General features: G+C 39.7%; 1 long non-coding RNA gene across 1 annotated transcript in view; it reads left to right on the plus strand.

Moving 5' to 3' along the window:
* LOC122182714 overlaps positions 1–7,639 on the plus strand; it is a 59,399-nt gene extending 51,760 nt beyond the window's left edge. The window contains exons 2-3 of the long non-coding RNA XR_006179943.1: positions 4,967–4,994; positions 7,619–7,639. This is a non-coding gene — a long non-coding RNA (uncharacterized LOC122182714). The remainder of the gene's footprint in view (positions 1–4,966; positions 4,995–7,618) is intronic.
* The last annotated feature ends 420 nt before the right edge of the window (positions 7,640–8,059 follow it).

Raw genomic sequence — 8,059 nt, forward strand, 5'->3', positions numbered from 1 at the left:
TTCTGGTCCTTTTTCACTGGCCTTTAGGAGCAGGATTTGCTTTCATAGGTAATAGGCTTCTCCCTGTGAAATAATTTAATAGCAAGTGCACTCCTCTGAGCACCTGCGAGCACCAGTAGGCTTTCTGCCTTCCAGCAGCAGTGTCTCCTACAGCTCCCCATGGTGCTATACGTCTTGACAACCCACACCCTTGCTCAGCGTGGCCAGCACCTAATAGGCACCGTGGAGTCCCATTGAAATAGCATGTATTAGTGGCTTTAGAGTAAACTGCTTGCAAAAATCAGCCTAGATAAAATACCCAGATGTTTATGGTCAAAAGGTGTATTGGGAGCCAGTGAGGCAGCAAAGGCCTATTTGGACTGTGTGTTTCAAGGCTTAACAAGATTAACATCTGCATTTGCAAGCTTCTACCAATTGAATCTTGCTTTTTCTATACCCCTTTGTTTTGTTGAGTTAAAAAGAGAGTTTTAAAAAGAAAGTCTTCTCAGTAGTGTGAGACAAATGCAGCTTGGGCTCCACTTGTCTGATGCAATCAGGAGCATGGCAAAAGAATTAATTGCTGCAGAAAAGATGTATTTGATTCCCTTTCTGGAACACAACAAGTCTGTAAAACAAATACGACACTTGTAGGTGTACCTAGTTTCCCCTTACCACAGTTACTCCAGTGATGTGACATAAGCCCACTGCCCAGTTATAAAAAATGATCACGGCCATGGATGAAAAGAAAATCCAGCAACAGCAAACAAAGTTCACTGTTTTATGTTGCTGTCTTTCAGTGCTATGGTAGTGCTTACCCTATTTGAGAAAAAGGGAAACAGAGATGAAGTTTACTTAAAACAAAGAAAGAAAAAGCCACATGCACACAAAGATCGGGGGTGACAGCCCAGCTCCACAGATGTGTGGCAAGCTGTGCTTTTTCCAAAGCTCCCTTCTCTCTGCTGACCAAAGAGCATCTATGACAGCGTTATCCCCTTGGTGCATCTCATGCTTTCATTCTGCTTTCTCACATAATGCAGAACGTGTAGCACAACCTCCTTGCTTCAGTAGGTGGCAAAGGGTGAGATCTGGGAAATACAGCCCCATTCCTCCCGGGTGAAGGGATGCAGCCTAATCTGGTTTTCATAGCCACCTGGCTTCGGTGTGTAAATGAAAAGGCAGTGTATTCTGTAAATTGTAGGTGGCAATATCTTTTGCACTTTGAGTCAGCAGGAGATAAAATCACAAGGAGACATCTTTATCCCGTACCACAGAGCTCCAGAGCCCCAGCACTCTGTACAGGTGTTGTCCTTGGGCTTTTGCTGGGATGAGGGATGGGTCCCACCTTTGCTACCTGAGCCACAGGTATGGCACATGCTTCTTGCAGCTGCTGTTGCTGGTGCTGTTCTGTGTCTCCAACATAATTTTAGGTGCCTTATTAGACTTATGATTGATGACAGACAAAGAGGATATACAGCTACTCACTGACATTCATGCTTGCCTTTTAAATATCATACTCTGTGGCTTCAGATCTCTATTTTACACTCAAGTGCTCTAAGCCCCACATTAGTGCATCTCTTCCTCCTCCGAATTAGCGTATTCCCTTAAATTCACTCATATTTCAGTAGCCGGTCTTTAAAGCAAATTGTGCATTATTTGCCCTTTTCTTTTTTCTCCTTACATTCCTTACTTCTCAGTCCAGCATGAACTCTCCACTGTGACTAAATTATAAACATTCTGCTTGCCGTTATGTCGGACCCCAGCTATTTTTTTTCTTCCTTATTAAATTATGTTTACCTGAATACATCAGGTTCATTTCACCTAGGCAGGATGTCCCATTAAGCATGACAAGTAGGAGGTTGTGAGATTAATGCCCTTCTTGAGCCTGAATTAGTGTGTCAGCATCTTTTCAGACCTGGGACCACAGAATGTAGGAAGCATGCCATAATGGACCTTAGCCTTTAACTGAACTGCTCTAATATTATTCCTATAACAAGACTACTTTTAAAGAGGCTCATTATTGGCTTCATTAGATATGTTACTTGCATCAGTGGCTGTAGTTACTCGTATAATATAGAAGAGGTTAACATAGCGTATTTTTTATGTATTATATGGCATATAGCTTGAAGTAGCCAAAAGGTTTATGGCGATGTAATTGGTAGTTAGTGTGAAATTTGTAAGACAAATAGACAATACCTAGGGTAACCCCTATAATCCTCTCCTTTCAGTTTTTTACAGCCACCAAAGGGCCTCATTAAAACAGCAGTCAGCACCTTAGTGAAAAGATACAGTGCTTATAGTGCCCAAATGTGACAGAAAATCTGCATTTTGTAAATCTGACACCTTTGATAGATTATACAGTGTGAAGCCATTGCTTCTAAGCATTATGATAACGCTTAAGGTTTTCTTCTGAATCCAACCGTGCTATATTCACTGGATATAACAATGTGAAAAAGAGCTGGTTGAATAAAATAAAGCATGTGAGATGGAGAGGAGCCTTTTTCCCTTTGATGCAAAGCTCATCTCATGCAATGGGACTAACTGCTGTAGTTGATATTCCCGGCTCTGCTCGTACTTAGGAATATGTACATGTAAATATTGGCAAAATTACTGCTTAATATACAAATGCAAAAAGAAACTCTGCCTACATCAACCAGTTTATATGGCTCTGTAAGGAAGACTGCTTGTAGTGTTATGCTTGTGCAGAATGCTGATGGTGTTAAGGTTTCTTTTTTTTTTTTTTTTTTTTTTTTTTTCCGGTTTAAAGGCCCGATTTTGTTCTCACTTAAACTTGTGTAAACCTAAGTGGATTCCAGTGCCCTCTGTGAGTCCTGCTGTCACTCAGACTCCTGTAAACTTGATGTAATGCACTGGCTTACATGGAATTAAATGGGTGGGTGCAATTAAAGGAGAATCTGACCAATGAATGCATTCTACTTTCAGCTTATTTATAATAACAAGAAAACAAAAATGAAAAATAGGTTTGCAGTACTGTGGTGGTTGCATGGAAGCTCACTCCTTGCTCTATAAGCTGTAGCTACATATGTTTGTTACTTACCAATATATTTGGTGGAGTGAACTGCTTGAAGCTGAGCAAACATGAGTTGCCATGGTTGATTAGTTACAACTATCTGCTCTTAATTGCAAAAGGCAACCTCAAAATCCAGAGGTCCAGAGCTGTGATTATTATCCTCCTCTTTTTTTTTTTTTTTTTTTTAAGAACTTGCCAAAAATAAAATGAAAACAATCACTTAGTAGTTCCCATTGCCTGGTTTGCCACTGAGTAAGTTTTTGTGCAGTTTTTGCTCAGGGGGACAGGATGTAGGTTACAATGTTTGCTTGGGCTCCAAACGTGGCAGCTGTTTACCCCTTCATCTGAAAGATTTCCTCTTGTATTAGAGCTGCTAAATAGACAAAGAGTGGAGTAAAAGTCACATTTGTTTCCCTGATAAAAAAAAAAAATTACACCACTGACAATTCCTATAGAGGAATTCCACCTTAGTCCTCTGATAGTTTCAGAAAACGTACTGTTCAGTGCAGCTGAAATAGGAATGCAAAACATTAAAAAAGGGGAGGAGGGGATTCATGTGTGAAGTGTTTTATTCCCTCTTGGATTAGGATTTGTTCCTGCCCAGGGTAAATCTGCTGTTTCAAGGTGCAGAATCGATCCCTGTGGGTAATAAGGGCTGAGTAACACTGCTCAGTGATTCCGGGGGGTTTGATTTTGTGTTCTCTTGAAAGATATAAAGGTAAAGTGAACCTGTTGAGCTGTTTTCTTCGCAAGAATTTTCACAACTTGAAATTTAAGTGCAAATGCATTCAAATACTGCAGCAAAACAGGAAATAACTGAAGTTACACTGCAGCTTACGTTCTGCTTTTACTACTGTGTAATGTGGGGGCACTTCTACATGCTTATGACTTTAAAAGCATTGACAATATCAAAAGTACTCAAAAATTTTCTATTGTCCTTTAAATAAGAAAAAGCCACCTTTGTCTCACTGCGTTACATTGACTCCTCAAGCTGTTTTTTATCCTCAGTGTCCTAACTGAAGAAGTGTCTTTCTACATTGTTGCAGTCTTCCAAGGTTTGTTGTTACAACACCTTGCTTTGCTTTTGCAAAAGCAGAATTAAGAACGCAAGGAGTAGAAGCTCTCTTTCCACCATGGTGCAAAGGAACTCTCTGCACTTCTGCTGCAGTGGCTTCTGAAGTGTCACTACCAAAAAACTGACTCCTTCTAATTGTGTTCCTTGTTTCCAGGTTGTCCAAAATTTGTGCCTTACTTCTCGCAAATCACACAGTTATTAAAATGTACACCAAAGAAAATCCCTAGAGAGAGACACAAGCCTCTCTCTCTCTTGTTTGATCTTTGGCCATTGGTAGGCAAGGTCTTGAGCAGCTGAGTTGTGTGTCTTGGGCCATGTGAGTGGAGAGGTTCATGCTGGCCTTGGGTCCTCCTGGATGGTGGCCAGGCTGCCTCTCTCACCTGGGGGATCATGGCTTCACTGTAAAGCCTAGCATTCTATTTGTTTCAAAAAAAGGCACCCAAGTCTTTGTGCCTTGTGGTCACTGATACAAAGCAGGGAGCAAATGGACATGCCTGGGTTTCTCGTGGAGGATGGTTGTGTGGCACCTAGATGGCTTTAATTAATCTTGCAGGACAATATGGAGCAGCATGTAACAGCAAACTGATTCTGTCCATGCATGCTAGAAGTAATTTTGTCTTAAACAGCAAAACAAGGGCTTGCTTAGGTGTGGGTAATATTGAAATCAGGACCTTCAAGAAGCCTTTCAAATTATTTTACATATGTGTGTGTGTATACATACATATATGTATGTATATAAAAGCCTAGGGTTGGTCAATACAACGGCTTGCGCTGCTAAAAGAGCATTTCTGAGTACTGTGTCTATGGTTTTTAATTCAGTGGGTTATTCACATCTGTTAGGTGAGAATTACAGAGTGCTGAAATAATGTATTCTTGTGTTTTAGATCTATCACTGCCAAGGGCTACTGAATAGTAAGTATCAACATCTGTGTTACTTCGTCTTTGAGTTTTCTGATTAAATGTGTCTAAACATTTCAGATGCTATTGGAAATAAAAATGAAAGTAGTTTTGAGCCGGTTTGATGTAGGATTTCACCAAAACATGCTAACAGCAAACATTAGTTAAAGGACTATATTTGCAATTAGCCCTAACTAACATTAACCTAGCATTCTGATTTGTATTATTGAAAGGACGTTAGGCTCTTGAAACTGTAAGGAATGGAGTAAATATAAATAAAGGTACCTGTATTTTGACAGTGACGTTCCACCTCTGGTTCCCTGCATACACAAAAATCATTCAAATGCCTTTTCTTTCCCTGACAAAAATATTCATTAAAAACATTTCACTGTGCTGCCTTTTAATATAGCGCGGGCATTCAACCTGCGCAGGAAGCTCCCTGGAACCACACAAATACTGTGTAATTATCTTGTGGCTCCCCGCTGGCTGCTGCATATTCCAAGCACAAAGTGAGCAGCACATTTCTAGAGCCTGACTCCTGTCTTCATTGTCCCTGCTTGGAATATGAAGCTCCGCTTCATTATAGCATACCTGATCAAACTTGATAGATTTAGCCATTATTCTTGACTGTGTCAACTTTCTACAGCTTTTTTTTTTTTTTTTTTTTTTTTTCCCCTCTTTCTTGGGCTCTTTTGTTTTGCCACCCAGGGAATGCATCTTATTTCTAGGCGCTCTGCCTCTTTCTCTTTCTCTCTCTGTCTCTGCCTGCTCCCCCCCCAACCCCCCAACAAACCAAGGCTTCAGCAAATAATGCTGCTGGTGTGTCATGTGATTCAAGGAAAATAAGGCTTGCAATTTTTTTCTCAATTGTCCTTTATGGTTTTTATTGACTTTTTTTTCTTTTTCTTTTTATTTTTATTTTTTTTTCCAGTTTGTTTCTATAAAAAAAAAAAAAAATAAATTATACTGCAATATTGACATACAATACAGAAAAGCTTTGAAAAATCCTTATTTTCTGTTAGTGGTGCAATAAATTTAATGTTGTGAGGATTTTTTGTCTGTTTTATGACAACTTTCAAGTAGCACTTCAGAGTTCATATTTTCAAGAATGATTCAGGCAAATTTATCTTATCAAATTTTATAAATCATTACTTTGTTTATTTAATCTAGCGACTTATCATCATGTTTTCTTTGCAAAAGGCATTAGATCATTCTCTGGGCAAATACAGATGTTAATATGACTGGTTTACCATAACAGATTGCTTTGTAGTTTTTGAGAGTTGCTATGCAACAATAGAGCTGCTCCGGCAGATTTTTAAAATACTGGATGAAACACAGAGCATTTTCATAGCTAACCTAACACAGATCCCTTAAATTGCTGCAAAACGAGTTAACCAACATGTGAAAAATCTGCTCCCAAATTTGTAAGGCTTACAGGGTCAACCCATTTTTACTGTCATGAATGAGCATGGTGAACAGAGTGCCAAAGCTTTTTAAGCTTTGTATATAATCTGTAGTATTTGTCATATTGGTATGTATATTTTATAGGCACAATAATGTAGAAAACCACTTATTAATTTGGCTTATTAAGTAGCAGTTCTGAATTGTTCAAACTTTAGAAAGAAATCAGGCTTCTTTCCTTTTGTTTCTCATTTGGTTGCAGATTAGAAGGTAAAGCATGTCTTATAGTTTCCAGCAAGTTTATGGGGAGATTCTTATTGAGGTATATTGTGTAGCAGCATTTTAACACTTTTAGGCATCGGTCTGGCTTAGATTTAGTGTTATGCTTTTTAAATTAAAAAATCATTATTTTTTAGAGTGGCATTTTCAGTCTCACCAAGAGCTTCTCGGCATCTTAAAATGTAAATTGCAGAGAAGCAACACAAAGGATAAAGAGAAGATTTTGAAGGCAATCACAGTGATCACTTAATTCAGTCTCTGCATATCCACTTGGCATAAGGTAATTAGAGTGCCACATTGCTGTAAAGACAGAAAGCTTAGGGTACCATTCTGACTCACCCAGACGATAATACATGATTAGAAGTCAGTGACAGATCACAACTGCTGAATGACCCACCAAGGTCTTATCAAGGGCAAATCGCATAATTAGCAAGCACTTCGCTGGCAGAGGAGTACAGTGCTATTGTTCTGGCACAATCAAATTAGCCCAGCCAATGAGGTCACTGTTCCGTGACCTTAAAGATATTTCATGTTTTATTTTTCTACCATATAATAAAAAAAAAAAAAAATAAAAAAAAAAATAAAGAGGGAAAAAAAACCCAAAAAAACAAAAAACAAAAAGCCACACCACTTTAAACTGAGCTGAAGTTCTTATGGATGCTGCAAATATCCATTGTGAAGGCATTTCTGGAATACACTGCTGCCTCCTTAGTTCATCATGTTTGGAATAAAGGAGTTGGCTAATGCAGCCTGACCCTGGGGGCCACACATGTAATGGAGCCACTTTGACAGAAATTGGAGCATCTCGCCAGGCCTGGAACTCATTTGCCCTGAATGCATCCGTGGCATCCTGCACGGAGGGGGAGGGAGAGCCTTCATGCAAGCACACAATCTTTCCTTCATTATGATAATTAGCACAATTATCTTGATTTGCTCATTTTATCTGTATTTTCCCCAAGGTTTGGCCATTTCCCTTGTCTCTTCTGCTCCAAAGCGGGGCTCTCAGCTCAGGGCAGCAGTTGCTGGGGATCGGGGACATCACGAGCACCCCAGGCATGTCACCCGCGGAGTGCCGCGGAACGGCCACAGTAAGATGTGCACACAGAGAAGCCTTCTAAGCCATCCCCAGAAAGCCTCTTCTGACTTTTCATATGGCAGAGCATCCTCAGGCTCACCAGGAACTGGAACCTCCCGATTCACAGCACAGCTCTCCAAAGCAGGCTCACCTTCAAACTCCTATTTTTCAGCTGAATTTGGAGTCACTGACACAAACTTCTTTTTTTTAGTCCTTTGTTCCCGAAACAGAAATGCAGTTTTGAATTGATCTGCACACTTGTTAATATGCATGGTTTATAGGAACACCATTGTAAGTTTTAGGAAAAGTGAGAACATAGGCTTTA

The sequence above is a fragment of the Lagopus leucura genome, unplaced genomic scaffold (assembly GCF_019238085.1).
Source record: "Lagopus leucura isolate 7727_CA_CO unplaced genomic scaffold, USGS_WTPT01 Super-Scaffold_73, whole genome shotgun sequence".
Lineage (NCBI taxonomy): Eukaryota > Metazoa > Chordata > Aves > Galliformes > Phasianidae > Lagopus > Lagopus leucura.